This window comes from Hetaerina americana, unplaced genomic scaffold (assembly GCF_022747635.1).
Source record: "Hetaerina americana unplaced genomic scaffold, ioHetAmer1.1.p SCAF_13, whole genome shotgun sequence".
Lineage (NCBI taxonomy): Eukaryota > Metazoa > Arthropoda > Insecta > Odonata > Calopterygidae > Hetaerina > Hetaerina americana.
The window spans coordinates 13,524,379-13,543,800 of record NW_027286403.1 but is presented as its reverse complement, the minus strand read 5'-3'; the positions used below and the strand labels follow the sequence as shown (position 1 = coordinate 13,543,800).

General features: G+C 35.5%; 1 protein-coding gene across 1 annotated transcript in view; it reads right to left on the bottom strand.

Annotated features, from left to right (window-relative positions):
* Nucleotides 1-19,422, bottom strand: part of LOC139686132 (pyrokinin-1 receptor-like) — a 72,140-nt gene that overhangs the window by 16,630 nt on the left and 36,088 nt on the right. The gene's annotated exons all lie outside the window — the stretch shown is intronic.

The window sequence follows — 19,422 nt, the reverse complement described above, 5'->3', positions numbered from 1 at the left end:
TATTTTGTAGTAGGAATACTATTAAAAAGTAGCTTGAAATTTTGTGCATAAAGAATTATGTGATACTTACATGTTTTCTAAAAAAATTGGAAAAGTCATGGGAAATATTCGGACGCTTTTGTACTATAATACAGACTATTATTATTTGTACTTCGTATACAGACTATTTTGGATTATGATAAAGGAATAATAGTCAGACAAATGTCTGACTCGTGAACTGTAATACTGCGACGTTAATTTCAGATCCATAATTTAAGATATTTATTTAGATTGAATGTACCACTTTAATCCATAGAGATTGAGTGAGGTCCATAAAGTAAATTAGTGAGTAATATTTGATTTATCTGCTATATATAAAAGCTACTTTATATATCTTTATCTGATTTTAACACTATGAAGAGTAAATATTCAAGAAAAACGGTTAAAATGAACATTATGCAATATTCAAATAAGAATGAAACCTTAGTTTCCCGCGGCAATTATCCCCAGTGGTGTTATGGTGTCCTTGGTGACAACCTATTGTCACCAAAAGTGGAGGAATACCTAAAAAGCCTTAAATATTCAAGTCAAAATATTAATTTGCTGGGAATTCAATTGCGATTCGAGTGATAATTTTTTGATAACAGCCACCACCAATCCGAACCCCCGATATGAAATGGTGATTAAAATACATGCCATTGAAACAATGCGTGAAATGTTTAGAAATGAAACTATCCTCTTCAAGGTAAGATTTCCCCTACTATTCTCACACATAACGGTCATAGTTTTTGTAGACCTATTGCAAATATTAAAAATAAGTTGATAGGGTACATTATGATCTTGTAAAATTCATAAGTGTCCATTAAAATGTCTCCAAAGATATTTCCCTTCGAATATATAACGGAACTATTTATTCGATTAACTTACTTTTCATAAAAGTAAAAACAACCGTGTTTTTCCTTCTATTTATTAATTTCAACTATTCAAAATAATCAATATGGAAGGTGGTATGAACTTGAGAGGATAAATCTCTTCAAACTCTGCGCCATTCGAATCTCATTCCTCAGTAAAGGCAGACTTCACGCATGATGTTTCCCACGAAGATCCGGATTCGCAGAAAATTAGGAAGTTCTTCGGTATATATAATATATATGAATGTATACCTATATATATATATATATATATATATATATATATATATATATATATATATATATATATATATATATATATATATATATTATATATTATATATATAGACACACACACACGAGTGTGGTTCAATAAGTACCCGTGTTTGACGACAAAGGACGTTCCTGTGGGAAGTTAAATTTCAGACTGATTTAAAGGTTGATTTATATTTGGCAGCCATTCGAGTAAGACGTGTTTCGTGATTTTCGCTAAGTTGGAAAAAGAGCAGTATCGTTCGGTAATTCGCTTTTTTTTGGATGGGAAAAAATGCGAGGAGATAAAAGCAAAGTTGGATGTTGTTTATGGGGACACTTCGCCATCAATTACCACAGTTAGTTATTGGTTCAACGAATTTAAACGAGGGCGAACATCTGTTTTTGATGAGGAGCGACCAGGACGCCCGGCAGACGTGGTTACCGAGGAAATCATTCAAAAAGTCCACGCCATGATTCTCGCTGATAGACGAACGAAAGTGCGCGAAGTAGCAGAGGCCGTGGGTGTGTCGACTGGAACGGCAATTAATATTTTACATGATAAGTTGGCGATGAAAAAATTTTCGGCCCGATGGGTCCCGCGATTGCTCACGGTGGACAACAAGCTGATGAGGAGTTGTCGCCGCCAAACCGCATGAACTACGTTATGAGTTGCTGCCGCACCCCCCGTATTCACCCGATCTGGCTCCCTGCGACTTTTTCTTATTCCGTAGCATATGGCTCGCGTGAAAAAAATAGCTCAAACGAGGAAGTAATCGCCGAGACAGAGGCGTATTTTGGAGAGTTCGACAAATCCTATTTTTTGAGGGGTTAAAAAAATGACCGGAACGTTGGGAGAAGTGTATCTTTCTAAAACGGAACTATGTTGAAAATAAAAAAATGAAATAAATGGTTTCTTCATTTCTAACACGGGTACTTATTGAACCACCCTCGTGTGTGTGTGTGTATATATATGTATATATATAATTATATATATATATATATATATATATATATACATACATACATACACGGGTAAAAGTTGGGTGAAGCTGATGGTGCCCAGAGGGGTACCCGAAAATCGAACCCGCACCCTCCAGTCAAATGTCCAGCGCGCCACTCCTGGGCTATTTTTTCTCATACGTTATTTAATGTGTGGGTCTACATGTAATACTTAAAACCACGGTCCAATGATGCCCTTTCAATACGTGATTTTGTACAATAGCCATATTTTACAAATTTCAGGCATATTTATCAAAATATATTCCTCAAAAATGGAAGCCAGTTTACACATTACAATTTCAAATAGGAAATAATAACAATGATAACAAATGTGTAATCAAAAGGAAAGAGAAACATCCCACTCCAGTTATGTTAAATGGGACTCTTGGCCTCTGGATTAGCAAGCGAGAGCGGTACCTCATTTCTACTTGAGTTAAATGGCCGTTTTTTTCACTTTATGTACACAAGTGCCCATTTAATGAAATGATATTTGAGATTGAAATGTTAATCTCAAACGAAGTCCCACCTTCCACAGATCACAGCGAATGACACTTTGATTAAACCGAGAGGAATTGTACCTATTGGCAGATATTCCACATGTTTTGCTGAGTCGATTAAAATGTTATGGGATTTATCTATCAGTAAATAGTGGGCGGAATTCAATGGATAGCAGGTTGAACATAGATAAGTGATTACTTTCCAATTATATAGTGAAATTAGACCCATATTAATGCAATGTGTTAATATCTCTGATTAAAACGATAGTGCGATAATGAGTAACATATTTTAACGTGAATAACATCGATGGCCGACCTGTTTATCCCCGTAAAAGAATTTATACAACACTATGACGGCAAAAGCCGATATTTTCTGCTTCCACGTTATAAGAAGAATGCAAATGTCTCAGAGATATTAAGAATTTGATTTCAGAAATATTTCTGAAATCAAAGTTTTTAAGCATTGCGTACGAATGCTGTAAGAGTAGTTGAGGTTAAGGAATCATTTTTTGTTTGTTTTCTGACCTCCATATCGGTTTGTCTAAACTTTTGAAGCCTTATTTTATTGCTTTTCTTCTTCGCCAAGTTTCATTACAAATCAGTAAAGGCCCTGCGCAACTTTGCACAAATGTTTCATGCGGTGATTTTTTTTCAATTTTATCGCTGCGAACATTTTCTTCCTTCACAAATGGGTAGTATACCTCTTATTGGGTCAATGGATATAGCAAAAAGAATTGATTTTTGACTTTCCGAAAAGTGAGAAATAAAATTTGTTTGAAAAACTGTTTTGTAACAAGCTCTCCTTGGGTGAGCTTGAAAAAACAAGGGTGGTATTACTTTCAGCTGTTGAAAATATTTGTCATATTCAGTATTTCATTCAAGGAAGATGGATGTAAAACATGGAAGGGAAAAAATTTTAAATGAGGTGTGGAACTTCGGTATATACAATTACATCATACAGGTTCTCTAGATTATAGGAATAAATATCAGCCCAGTTAGGAAAAATATAACTGATAAAATTCTCTAGAAAAAGGTGGATTCTTAAGAAAGTGTAGACAGATTAAACAAGAAGTAAAATACACAAACTAATAGAGAAGGAAAATTAAATGTGCGGAATCATAACGATGACAGGAGGTATGAAGGATTCTGTATTCTCGAGTTTCGTTTTTAAATGCTGACAATAGTTTTACCAAAGTTGCATTCGGTGTCTTAAGGTCGAAGATGAGGGACTCGGATTTTGGCCACCCTTATATAGGTGGTAAGTCTGAGTAAAGTCTAAAGACTAGTAGACTTCCTGGGAAACTATAATCGGCACAGGGAAAGGACGTGGCCCCCCTACCCTGATGTGTGAATTTCACACGCCGTCGGGCTTAGTACTGGGTGATGTCTACCATCACCTACCAAACCGACCTTCGGGTTGATTACTGTGGTTATGGGTTAAAAAAATTTGTATACATATATATATAAAAGAGAGTATAAAAATTCATATTCATGTACAAACAGCCATTTAATATATGCAGAATATGATATGTGAAATTAAAAATGTTGTTGCAGGTGTTTCAATATCTACCTTTCCATTTTCCCTCCTTTTTTCGCTGTAGGCTCTACATCCTAGGTTATTGACTGTTTTCCTGTCTTCTTAATCCTTTCTTGTGTGTATTACGATTAAATTTTTCAATTAATTACATCTACATACACAAACTACCCTGAAAGCCATCCTAAGATTAAGTTTACAAATAAATCAAGGTTAAATGAAACATCAAGTCGGTGTTGTCTCACTGGCATTCACGTTTGCATAAGTATTTCCTTGTGATATCGATATGCCAATTGTTTTCATTGAATAACTGGCAAATATGTACGCTTCATCAATATAAAATGCATGAAGACGAAAATATTGGTCATGCTGGGAAAAAATAATAAACGTATATAAAGTCAAAGAGGGGATCCGAAGAAGTAGATACATGAAGAATACGAGAACAAGCAAGCATTGTACACGCGAATGTTGTTCTACCATCAGGTACCATAGATACATCGATAGCAAATTTATTCAGAAGTTCAGTGCAATTAGTAATTCGGCCAGTGAGACATTTAGAGGACTTGTAGAAGAAATATTTGGAGAATTCTAAAATCATGCCTACGATTATGTGATGAGAAACATAGAGATGAATTTCCCGATTGTCGGGAATGTATAAAGTGCAAAGCTTTGGAAATGTCGGGGGGACTTATTTCAAGGGAAGATGCCACTTAAAAGCAATCATCAGTTGGCTCAGGAGGATGATACAAGGAGGCCTTTCTCTTTGATGCTTCCCAAGCTCAAAACCCGTGATATAGATGAGAATTTCATAGCAACTTGAGGCAAGTAATTGGATAACGTTAATAGCACGGTTTTCCGCTTCGGTAGATGGCAAATTTCCACCATATTACAGTTCGTTTTGGCGTACCATCCAGCGTCGCAGTAAATACTAATAGTGTTAAATGAGTGCGGGTCAACATTTTGGGGAAAATAATAATTTTTTGGTGGCCATGAATATATTCCATCACCAAAGGTAAAATGTACTCTCGTCAATCATGGCAACAAACACGGTAGATCAGAAAAAAGCTCCCCGCAAAATTACCATCAAATATAGGGTGTTTATATTTATGAATTGCTGTATTTTCAACCGTATAGGTGTCGATGATGAAAGGCTTTTTGTGATGAACAGGCGTATTTGAAATGATTTAAACGGCGATTCACTAAAGAAAACTAGGGAATTGGAGAGAAAGGATGGCATGAGAAAATACTCTGATTTAGTTTCTCGTAAGTACCTTCAATAAGTATGTATGTTTACTATGCTAGGATTAATAATATTTTAAATAGTTTTCAAGATCCGAAAAAAACTTTGAATATAACTTGCTTGCATGAGTCATGAGTTTAAGAGAATATTTCAATTTAAAATGGATTGAAATAAGAACTCCTTTCTTATTAGTTTACCTTCAATTTTTTGTTTTTGAGCCTCATAAAACTTGTAGTCGAAATTATATAGTATTTTTTAAATCAAATGCACTCAATTAACTCTTTCTTATTCGCAGGAATCGCAGGTTATTCATGCCCCCCTTCCTGTGTGGGTGTTTTTCTGCTATAGTTTTTTCGTTAAGTATATCAATTCACAATCATTACACTTATTCCCCAAGAGTATATATATTTTCGTACTCTACCCAACATTTTCCTCCGTCATAGCATCTCTCTTATTTATTTATTATAAAAAAATCATATTATCGTAAATTCATTTGTTTTATTCATGCTTGCAAACGACGAGGCATTTAACCCCAATAAAAATGTTTCATCATTAATATACATAACTGTTAAATAATAAAAATTCCACTAAGGTCATACCTATACTTGTGTGAATGAATATTTACTTAGTTAGTTATTACACTAGTACATTACCATTACCACAGTTATCAATCTAAAGTTTGAGTCAATATTTGATAATAGGGCTCATTGAATACTATGGCAGTTCTTTTCTATGATCCGCTTGCAGTTTTCCAGGTGGATCTAATACCCGAAAAATCACTCAGCTTGAAGGAAACAATGGGTGTAAAGAGAAGGAAGAGTGCCAGCAAAGCCCCTTGATCACTGCAAATACATGTATCTCTTGATTACATAGAAATTGCCTCAATCTGTCATTAAAAGATTATTTTTCTTCGTAGACAACTGCAATATGTCAAATAAAAATGATCTGGTTTTTATATCATTTATATCAGTGCGTTTTTACATATTTAACATTATATTTCAGCATCAAACAAATAGCTAAATATCTAAATTATGTTTTTAATAATGATCTTTACTGAATATTGAATTTTCATGCTGAAATTATGCACCAAAATAAATTTTACAGCTTAATAAATTTTGGTAACTTAAATTTTGTCAGCGTCATTTCAGAGAATGAATTTTATTTTGTATTTCTGTGGGCAGTTACTGCTTCGTTACGTATCTATATGTCTAACATAAAAATTTTTTATTGATTACAGTGCTCAAATTAACATACAACTAACGTAAACATGCAAATATTACAATAATACAGGTGGAGGCTGGGTGACGTCCTCGTCTGCCAGCCCAGAGGCGTTGGGTTCGATTCCCACCTATGTGGTTTTTCCTTCACCTAGGGCTTGGGTCTATGTAATTTTCAAATTGTTAAATCAATTTTCAAAGTCCGATATAAAGGTCAATGTGCTGTTTTCGGACTAATGCAAAATAAATAATTTATTATTTTCTTCCACCGAGATATGCCATAACTTTCTTACACGAATTCTCAGTAGCTCTACTGATCTTTAAACTAAACACATATAGTATTAGTCCAGCCTTGCCATATGCCAGCCTTTTTCTTCTCTCCCCTTCCTCCTTTCCTGTTATATCCACCCCCATCTCCCGGGATGTGAAAAAGTATTTCAGACGGCACTTGGCTTCATTTTGTTACCTGAAGATGATGTAATACATTGAAACACAGTGCAATAAATGTTATCTAGAGGAAAATTGCTACTATTTGTTCTTCCTTATTTTTGAATTCCATCATATCACGCCTGAAACTACACAATTTGTACATACCTGTATTAAGTCTTTTCTTCCAAGTATTTCCAATTCCACGAGAGGTAATTTATGTTGCTTCAAAATGCATGCAGTCGTGTTTACTGTTCTTCTAGTTGTAAACTTATGCACTTCATTCTTGTCCTTCCTTCTTATCTCGTAATCCTACAAGGGATACTGATTATAAATGAGTTTTTTTAAGTCACTCATTCTTTTAGCTCGTTTATTTATTCCAATTAACATTTTCTGTCAAATTCCAGCAGTTCAAACTGATGAGAAATTTCCTCTTATGGACTTGTGAACCATTAAACTGAAAGTTTGTTTTACTCTGACAGATGCACATTTTCCAAAAAGTGTAAGAAGGGTTATTTGTTTGGAAAGAACACGAACTGACGGTGATTTTCTTGTTTTCCCTCACTCTTATGTGTACTTAGTAGGCAATGTATGAAATATTTTTCCGGTGCAACCACGAAATCGGAATTGATCTTGGCGTTCTATTTGATTGGTTTTCATTTTTGCGCCTCTCCACAATGCTTCCTTGTCGTTTCACAGCGGTATTTCCATTACATGAGCCTCAGCGTATTTCAATTTCAATCGCAGAAATGCCGATTTTATCGTAGAGCGATGAAAACACATTCTTCCTCGTCATTTTTTTAATGTAGGTCAGCTACACTTCGGAAATATTTTCCTTCAAAAATAAATATCCTTGAAACGTGCATAAATAATATAGACTCTCAAAGTTTCATGAGCTTTTGGCCGTAACGGAAGCAGTTTTTTAATGAATTATGAAAAAATTTGAATCACCCTAGTTTCAGCAAAAAAGATGGGGTTAAATAAAAATTATGTATTTTATGTTTAGAAGGTAACAAAATTACGGTAAATTAAATAAATTATTACATAACGGTCGTGCCGTCAAAGTGTCAAAAACTACATATGTGAGGGTCCTTTCTTTGTGTTTCTATGTTTAAAAAATCTTCATTTGTGTTTCTATATATTTGTGCTGAAGAGCGTTTCATTTCGAAGATATATATATATATATTATATATATATATTGGAAGATATATATATATATATATATATATATATATATATATATATATATATATATATATATATATATATATATCTTCCAAATGGAACGCTCTTCGGCGATGCACAAATATATAAATACACAGATGTAGATTTTTAGAATGTAGAGACACAAAGAAAGTACACTCACAATATGTTATTTGACGTTTCGACAGCTCGGCTGTCGTCTTCAGAACCAAACAAAGTTATATATATATATATATATATATATATATATATATATATATATATATATATATATATATATATACATACATACATACATACATACATACATACGTACACACACACGAGGACGGTTCGAAAAGTAAGGTCTTCTATTTTTTCATGAAAAATCAAGTTTCTTCTCAACTTTGCGTACATTGTTGGAAAGGTGGAGCATTAAGCTATTTTCTGCGTAGCTGCCTTGACGATCAATCAGTTTTTGCATCCTTGTAAGCAGCTTGTTATTACCGGCGTCTTACCTTTCTCCCGCCGCGACTGCTTCTCCGATGTAATTTCATCGCCATTGAGTGGAAGTGTACGGTGAGAAGTGTATGGACATCAAAAACGTGCGTAAGTGGTTTAGGGAGTTTTTTGATGGCCGGGTAAACGTCCACGATGAGCAGCGGTCGGGGCGGCCGAGTTTGCCGGAATCAACGGTGGCTCCAATTGATGAGATGGTGGGCAATAACCGGAGAAAGGAAGGCCTTAATAAAGAGGGTGGCTACTTCTCCGTGCATATTGTGTCGGAGGCATTTGGTTACACCAAGGTGTCTCACCAATGGAGTGTTTGCATCATGACTACGCGTCCACATGTATCACATCAAACGACCACCCTACTCAATGAATTCGGCTGGGATATCATCGACCACCCTCCCCACCGCCCTGATGTTGCCTCCAGCGACTACCAATTGTTTCCCGCTCTCAAAAAACATCTTGGAGGACAGAAGTTCAAGTCAGACGAGGAATTGCAGGAAGCAGTCGTCAGTTGGCTTCGTGACGCGGCGGGAGAGAGGTACGACAGCTATTAAAAAGCTGGTAACATCGATGCAAAAAGTTATTGATCGTCAAGGTGACTATTTAGAAAAATAGCTAAATGCTCAGCCTACGATGTTCACAAAGTTGAGAATAAATTTGATTTTTCATTAAAAAAATATCAGACCTTACTTTTCGAATCACTTCTTGGAAGGCTAGACCTCCCACCACACTTTGCGACCGGTTTTATCGGCTTCCAGGTATAGTCGCGGTCACAATAAAACCATGCGCTTTATTTGCATAATGATCCGCTTATATGTGGGTGTGTGAGTGTATATGTATTATTTTTCCTATTTGATTTTTTTAATATCAGGAAAGAGTAATTATTCACATGCAAATTTTTCTTACCTGTTATCAGAATGCCCATGTGCTGTGGATAATGGCATGACGTAAAATATTATAAATATATAAATAAATTTTACCTAATTTTCACTAATTACATATGATAAGTAAAATGATAAATTTATTAACTGCAAATGTTTATTTTTCAATATCCCATGTATCTTAATCACAGAAAGTGTTAGCATGTTAGTCATTTAGATTTTTCCTCGGATCACTCTAACTTTAAGCCACAAATTACCTTTTTCTGAATTAAAGGTTTCTCTCTAATATACCTGTTACCTATGGCTGGATAAATTCTAAATCCTCCAAATAAGTTTGTGCACATGAAACGTTAATACCCCTTTGCGTAAAGACGTTTTCATATTTACTCGGTCGAATAATTTTCTAATGATAATGAAAGCTCACATTATTCCAATATTTGCAAAAACCGGCGTACGTGTTCTTTGAGGCTTTTATCTACGCAACCTCACATGGCTGCAGAGCGTAGGTACTCTTCTGGAGACAATTTTTTCTCATGCAAACTTTAGTGCATAAGAAGGCGTTATTTTACCCTAACGACACCAGACAAATGTTTAGAAACGTGTTCTTTTGGAAACCTGCCCGAATTGAAGGAGATAAGATTCTCACTTACATTATGTCGGATTCTCTCTCACTACTCTGGCTAATTACCAGACCTACACGTGAGCATCAATGAGCATAATGACCTTTTTCTTCCTTTAAGTACTCGATAGCTAATGGATGAAAGGATTGAGGGATACAAATAAAAATAAGAGGTTAGCAGGAATGGTTTCAGTCGAATAAATTAAATGGATAATCCAGATTTTAAATCGTAGAAAGGCAATAAAAGAGGACACATTGCTTCTAATGCCTTTGTATTCGTATTTTTGTGTGAGAAGATAAGACCTTGCTCCATTTTGCCGAGAGCATTTGATTATTTCCGTTACTTCTCTTCCAGGTAAAGACTAATATTTACCTTGAGGCAGCGGAAAGAAAGCTGGAACTCGTGAACTCTAGAAAGGGCTCATAAAAATCCAGAGTTGGTGAAAATGTTTTCAAACTTCAGTGATTTCATTTAAACTCGCTATGCAAATGTGAAATAGAAACATGGTGTTGTATGCAAGAAATTCATTCTTATACCTAATCTTTAGCTACTTAGAGATAATTCATAGAGGAAGGTTAATTTTTATTCGGCTAGTATTATAAATGAATTGGTAAATTACTTTTTTCTGTGGAAATCAAATAATTAGAAGTGTAAAATTACTCTAAGTGGACTACTTACCATAACTGTGGAAATATTGAATCAAATATTTTGAAAACGCATTCATCTTCTAACATAATTGATATCAACACGAAATTAAAGAAGTTTACCACTTTTTTAACTCAGTGGAATATGTTCTCAGATTTTGAGAAGAGGTGTATGATTATGCATCAAATTTCCTTCAGAATGCGATTTTTTCGTGTTATCTCGGCAGAGATAAATCTAGACATTGGATTAATGAGGCTGCTAGTCAACTGGATTCCCACTCCGAGTTTTTCATAGTTATCCTTATTTCTAATGCCAAGTGAGAAGCATATCATATGGAGTACGCGGTCGGTCGATAATAATCTTAAAGTCTCTTTCGTTATTATTGGGCTATGCTGACACCAGAACCATCTCCGTCTCAAAGTTCAAATTTAATAGACAACAAAGAGGTTTTCGTTCGGTATGTAAATATGTGCACCTATGATAAGTGTATCTATAAATAAATGAATAAAAATGTATAAATATAAATAAATAAATAGAAAAATAAATATATATCCATGGATCACGGATGAGATGATTACAAAAATAGATGAGAGGAGAAAATGGAAGAATGTAAACACAGACAATATGAAGTACAAAGAGTTAAACTATAAATCGAAGCGGGCAACAAATAAAGCAAAAGAAGCATGGTGGAAGACGCAGTGTGAGGATATGGGAAGTTTGCACCGGAAGGCAGAAATTGGCGTGCTGTACAGCAAAGTTAAATCTTTACCGGGAAATAAGAAAGGACGATCTATGCTAACAGTTAGAGCTAAGGCGAGTAAGATAATAGTTGACGAAGGAAGGATCTAAGAGAGGTGGAAGGAATATATAGAAGAACTCTATAGTAAAAACCTTAGTCCAACGGAGTTAGACATAGCAAAGAAACATGACGTGGAGGAAGATAGCTTAGGTCCAGGCATACTCAACGATGAGATAGAAAGTGCATTTAGGGATACGAAACTAAATAAGGCTGTGGGGAATGATAACATTCCCGCGGAACTACTGAAATGTTTAGGAAAATGTGGGAGGAAGTGGCTATATGGGCTGATTCGTAGTATCTATGAGGAAGGAATCTGGCCGGAAGACTTTGTGAGATCAATTTTCCTAATTGTGAGATCCGGTTCCTATTCCGAAAAAGGTATAGGCTACATCATGTGTGGACTATAGGACAATAAGTTTGATATTCCACGAAGATAAAGTTGTTCTCAGGATCATAAACAAAAGGATAGAGAGTAGGGCAAATGATTACTTAGGGGATGACCAGTTTGGGTTTAGCAAGGGGAGAGGTACGCGTGATGCCATTGCAGTAATGAGATTATTAATCGAGAGGAATATAGAATACAACCAGGAGGTACCTCGATAGCCAAGATTTATTGATTAATAACCAACTTGTGTTCCGTAAAGATAGATCCTGCGAAACTCAACTCAAAATCTTTGTTCATGATATAAAGCATTCCGGTGAAAGTAATATTCAAGTTGATGCGATATTCCTAGATTTTAAAAACGCTTTTGATAAAGTCCCTCATTGCAAGTTACTCGCGAAGTTGGAAACTTATGGAATACACGGGAGTATTATATGCTGGATTATACAATTTTTAAAAAATCGCGTCAAACAGTGGTCCTGGACGGTGGATCATCCGATACTGTCAAGGGCAGGTTGGATGTACCATAGGGAAGTGTCATAGGCCCCCTCTTGTTTCTTATTTTCTTATAAATGACCTCAGTACCATGGTCAATAGCAGGCTCTGTCTTTTTGCCGACGATGCGGTGATTTATGGGGACATTCGAAGTCACGAAGGCAGAGTCACGTTAGCAAACGACCTAAATGCAATCCAGACTTGGTGCAATACATGGCAATTGGAATTATATTTGAAAAAAATGCGTAGTAATACATTTTTGGGAAAAGAGTAACACCCCCCCATTTAGTTACAAAGTGAAACAAACAGAAATCGCGAGGGTGTATTCCTTTAAATACTTGGGTCACTTTAAAACTCACGATCTGTCCTGGGGAAAGCACATACGAGAAATATGCGGTGGTGCTAATAAAAAATTGGGATTTGTAAAAGGAGTGCTGGTCAAATGCAACGAAAAAGTGAAGGAACGGTATATGGGATCCTCAAGAGATAAATTTGATTTTGGAATTAGATCTAGTTCAGCGGGGGGGGGGGGGGGGCTGGATTTGTAAAGCATTGTTATGACCAACGCAGTAGCGTAACTACTTTGCTAGAAAATTTAGGCTGGGATTCTCTTACACAGCGGCGTTTAAAATATAGATTAAACATATTGAAAACATTTAAAGATGGGTCCTTTTCCGATGACATCACGAACATAATTCGAACCACAACGTATTACGGGTCCGAAAAAGGTAAAGCCTACATCATGTGAGGACTACAGGACCATTAGTTTGATATTCCACGAAGATAAAGTTGTTCTAAGGATCATAAACAAAAGGAAAGAGAGTGGGGCAAATGATTACTTAGGGGATGATCAGTTTGGGTTTAGGGAGGGGAGAGGTACGCGTGATGCCATTGCGGTAATGAGATTATTAATCGAGAGAAATATAGAATACAACCAGGAGGTATTTGCCTGTATCGTAGATTTCGAAAAAGCGTTTGATAGAGTGAATTGGGAAAAACTAATGAGTATATTGAAGAAATTAAGAATAGATTGAAGGGAAAGAAGGCTAATCCGCAACCTGTGCGTGTCTCAGACTGCTCAGGTGTGGGTGGGGAACGGGGAGTCCCGATGGGCAGTGTGAGGAAGAGGTGTAAGGCAGGGCTGCCCATTATCACCGTTGCTGTTCAACCTGTATGCAGAGGAAATGATTAAAGAAGCATGGGAAGAACTGGAGGTAGGAGAGAAAGTGGCGGGGAATTCGTAAAATCAGTTAGGTTTGCTGATGACCAAGCTTTAGTTTGTCACTCAGCCAAGGGGTTGCAAGCATTGCTGAGTGAATTTGATATTCAATGCAAGAGGAATGGGATGAGAATCAATATAAATAAAACGAAGGTTATGCGATTTTCTAGAAAGAAAAGGGCTAAGCAAAATATTAATTAGGAGGGCAAAAACTAGAGCAGGTAGAACAGTTTACGTATCTCGGAAGTGTTTTGGACCAACACGGTCAAAGTAGTAGGGACGTAAGCAGAAGAATTGCGCTAGGCAAAGAGGCTTTCACAAGGAGGAGGGAGTTGATGACAGGGACGTTGAGTAAGGATGTTAAGAAAAGACTCGTAAAAACTTTGATATGGAGCGTAGCTATGTACGGTGCGGAAACGTGGTCATTGAAGCAGGAGGATAGACGTAGATTTGAGGCTTTTGAAATGTGGGTGTGGAGAAGAATGGAGGAGGTGAAATGGACAGAGAAGAAAACAAATGAGGAAGTACTTGCTATGGTGGGCTAAGAGAGGAGTTTGTTGGGAGAAATCCTATGGAGGCAGGAAAAGTGGATGAAGGGGGTGTTGACCGGCAGTGGGATGTTGAAGACGGTGATAGAGGGGAGAATGTTGGGCAAAAGAGGAAAGGGAAGGAACAGGATAGGGATGTTGGACAGGATGAAGGGAGGAAGAAAGTACTCTGAGATGAAGAGGAACCTGATGTAGAGTAGGATATTGGATTTTGTTAGGTTAAGAGTCACAAAATATTTATTTCGTATCTGTGTCTCTCCAAAAACCTACCGTAAGCGGTAGATTACCTAATAAAAATAATAATAATATGTATATATATGTATATATATATTGATATATATATATATATATATATATATATATATATATATATATATATATATATATATATATATATATATAAACAAGGGAGAGGGATAAGCAGTGTGAGCGTTTTGGACGGGTTATAGTGAGTTAGTAGGTATATCCAGGGATGAAAATTGAATGGTGTTCAGAGTTACGGTTTTCGATATGATGTGAAGTTTGTGCCTATGTCTCAATGAAACATCTACCCAGTCCGGCTGAATATTACCACATTAGCAAAATAACAAATATATTTCAAATTCGGTTTCCAGAAAGGGAAAAAATGTGAAGTCATGGGATCGACCAACTTGAATCAAATACTAGGAGGTTATTTAGCTTTGAACAGCGGGATAATTTATTGAAAACACATCTGGCAGAGAGAGTGCATTGGAAAAGAGAAGGGGTGAGGAAGAGAGGGAACAGGGGAAGGTGATGTTTGTGGTTGTGGGAGTTGGGAGCGTCGGATTTGTGTAAGGTGAGTAGTGTTCGAGCTTCAAAAAAGAATTCTTAGGAATATGGGGACTGTCACCGGAGACCCTTGGTGAAAAATTTGAGAGGGCTTGGAGACGTCTCTTAGAAAGGCATCCCGAAAATATGTGAAAGATAAATGTCCACCGCAGGAAACCGGAAGATTCCAATAATTTGATTTATGGATGGGAAAGATGTGTAGCATGGACATAATCCTAACACGACCATGTTTAAAATGATTGTTAATTTATTTCGCCAGCACTCCACTCTTATACTCAGGGGATATAAAAACATTGGCTTCGGCCGTAAATCCTCTTCCATTTAGATTGCGTGTGCTTTAAAATGTCACTGGTTCAATCACTTAAGTGGTCCTTTTTCTCGTCAAATACCTGAAGAATTAGCAATTTCGGATACCCTCTTGATCTTCGATTAGATTTTCAATTATTTTTCCTGCCCTTTGAAATTATTTCGTCAGCATTGTGATAATAGTGACTTTCACATCCGAAAAATTCTCAAGGAGGCACTGATTTTATGCTCTTGTTTTATTGACAAATTTATTGCTAAAGCAAAAATGTCACTTTCATTTATTAAAATAAAACTAATAAAATCTGCTTTCAGGATCCGTAGTCGTAGTAGTTGATATTACAAGTATACATGTACAAGGAAAAAATGAAAGGTGAAATTTATTTTTTATCATAATTTTGAAAATAACCTAGAGCTTAATGTATATATTTTAAACATTTTATTAAGAAATTTTGTTCTATTTTAACTTTCATTGGATTCATATTAATGTGATTAAGGCTAACTTTTGAAATATCTTCTTTTGGGATATATTTTCCCAGCGATTACGTTTTTCTATGTGACAAAAGGATTTTACCTACAAAGTGCCCGTTTGGATGCCATTTTCCTGGCAACAGGGGAAATTAATAGCATATGATTGTTCCTAATTACATATTTATAAAAATAACCTACAATCTCACTATAAAACTACCATTTTAGCCATAACGATTCCTTCAGCTCCTATAATGGGTAATTCATTATTTGCTAACAATGTATTAGCCACATATCAATTTTAAATTTTTTATTGCCTTATTGCTAACGTAAATATCATAAAATTCAATAAGGTAGCTTATAAATGACACAATTTATCTGATAAAATCTATTGAATGCTAACAAACTTTAAGGAATTATATGATTCTTAATTTCGCCACTGTACTAAGCGTTACAGTTCTACACCACCACGTAGTTATAAATAAATTCAACAATTCTACACAAACCAGAATTAATCAGTTTGATTCAATCTACTTCATCGTGATTTACAGGCCTTATTAATGGTTTATGAATAATTTGATAACTGTGCAGTTAGGCATTTCTGTTGCTTTGGCGAGTAAGTTGTGGGGGAAAGTACGGCTACAAAAATTCTTATTCTAATTGATTAAATCATTTAATAACGTTTAGGTAATAGAATGAAAGCATACATATCTATTTACTCTTAACCAGATATAGAAGTACTGCTTGTAAATTGCGAAAAAGCAAATTGTCATTAACTTACATGATTTTAGTTTCACTTAGTTGTTATTCATATAATTAACTTTTAGGTAGGTATTTATCAGTCATCTTCAATATATAGGTGCGTCATTTAAACTCAATTCCACGAAATGTTTTGAAAAGTTTCCAAATTTGGCAACAATGCAGCAACGACTTCCACATTTCAGGGAAATATGTCTTCCTCATACGATACTTGTTATATAAGCAATAGAAAATTATGAAGTAGATAACTTTGAACCATAATTTAATCTTTCAGGCCACATAAACGAAACCTTGACTTTGGTAACAGCAGGAAATTTATGCGTAGTGAAGGAAACTAAATGGGTGTCAAATGTTCAAATGTATAATATCAAATTTTTAAATCTGGTTATACCCTACCCAACCAACAGTTAAGTGGCAATGAATTGAGAACTTTTTCTGTAGTAAAACTCGTTTTACCTCAAAGAAAAGTATTTAGTGATGCAAAAGTTTTCAAAGGATATTTCATTCGGAAATTCAACGCGAAGGATGAAAACGGGCCTCTTGTTTCCAGCAATACCATGATGATTTTAATATAATTATAGGCAATACGTCATTTGTAGCTCATGTAGACATATGTAGACAATATGGTGAATTGCCAAATTCTGTGATACAATTCATACAGGAGTAATTTTGTACATTTTATATAGTGTTTACGCATGTTTATATTTTATAATGCAATTGCGCATAATTCGAGATAGTTGTTATTCTATTATTAGAAAATGTAATCAATAAATGAGGTACATACGAGGGTAAATTAATAAATAACCTCCAAAATTAGATAGACGCAATAATAATCAAGGTTAAGGTCTGAAATTATTTCAATTTTCTACATGTTCACCCTGCCCATTTAAACATTTATCCCATCTCATCAAAAGTCCTGGATAGCGGGGAGCGAAGAAGATTTTGTTTGCTGTCGCAGCAAACGCCCAACCTCTACAGACTCTGACATCATCATTTTCAAAACGAGGGCTACTCAAATGAATTTTTAAGGGTCCGGACAGATTAAAATCGCTGGGAGCCACAAAAAATCCTGGTTAATTTTCAAATAACGGCAGTTTTTTAAGGGGATTGAATAATGGATCAAATACATGCACCACTCATTGCAGTTGATCTCATCCTATCACGCATTACAAGTTATTCTTCATCTTCTGACTCGTTTTCCACCAGAAGTGACCCTTTCTACGTCCTAAGGATCCTTTCCACGTCCATCCAGTATAAAAATCCTTGACGACGCGGTTCTACAAACAAAAATTTGTAAAAAAATGGAAATAATAATTAAACGCACTGACGTCAAATTGACATTCATTAATAAACATCAAACTAAGAAGTTTTTACACAGGAGGACATCAAATGATTATTGGTAGAATGCTAGACTTTATGTGCCTCAAGGAAAATAAACACCAAATGCAAACTTTTCTTTCAAAAGTTTTTTCTCAACCGCGGTCTGAGGCTCACTAGACTCGAATTTCAAGGCAAAATTTATCGCAAAGGCCACAGACTAAGGGAAATTTCAGAAAGGTCACACTTGGAGATGATTAGGTAGAAGATGACAATGTGAATAACGGGTCCGGCTGCTTCTTAGTTTTATTCCAAGCGTGCTTTTATACCCTCTACCGAATTAAAAGGAAATGGTACGAATGATTCAAAGTTATAAAATTGTCAATTAATCTTTTAAACAGGAGCCCGTTCCTCTTTACCCGTTGAAATGCGGTATTAAAATGTATTTAAAAAGCCTAAAATAAAAGTTTGAATAACTTTTTTTAACGAGTTAGTATTCGTGAAATCCAGTCTTTTTGACCTTCTGCGACCTCTTATAGGTCAAATATAGACGAACCGTTAGCATTTAGGCCAACGTCCCCCCACTGGAGTGAGTGTCCTGGATCACTTACAAACAGCAAAAAAAATCGTTGTTTCAACAATCCAATAAAAAATGTTTGGGAAATGCGATAAAATTTTCTTAGGATTGATCAGAATTTTCCCTTGAGCACACTCTTTCATTTTTCTTATTAAAATATGAAATAAAGGCGTCCACGGTATGGGAATCAAAGTGTTTCACCGTTTACACATATAAAAGTTTATAGTTTATATTTTATTATTTTCTTAAAACCATGAGTCGCATGAAAAATTCATAAAACGTCGACCACTCTCAGATCTTTTAAGACCTTTTTTACCTGTGGTCATCAAAGAAATCCATTTTCGACGACGCATGATTCTCAAAAATCTGTAGGGAGAATGCTGAATCATTCCGTCTAGTCATTTATTCAATAGAAGTTAAAAATAACATTCTATTCAAGAGTAAATGGAATTATTTTGAGACCATTCCTATATTCATCGTTACCAAGTCAATTTTTAATAGAATTAAATAATATAAAGGCTGTAAGATAGTTAATTTGGAATATTTTTGACCGAAAATTTCCAATCATACATTTGTCAGCGGTCAGAAATAGGAAACCCGTATGGAGGAGGTAATATACTGCCCACATTTAATTTTCCCAGTATTTAATTTTTCGATGTGATACTTCAAACAGAGTACTTCAGGGCTTGATATTCTGTAAATATCGATTGAGTTCTATAGACCTATGTCACAGGCCACGCTCTCCCCTGTGCTAATTTGATTATGCGGGCGGGGGAATGTGTGCGGGTGGGACATGTGTGCTAGGTATCTATTTTTAGCTACCGTGCGTCCAATATTCTCTCAGAC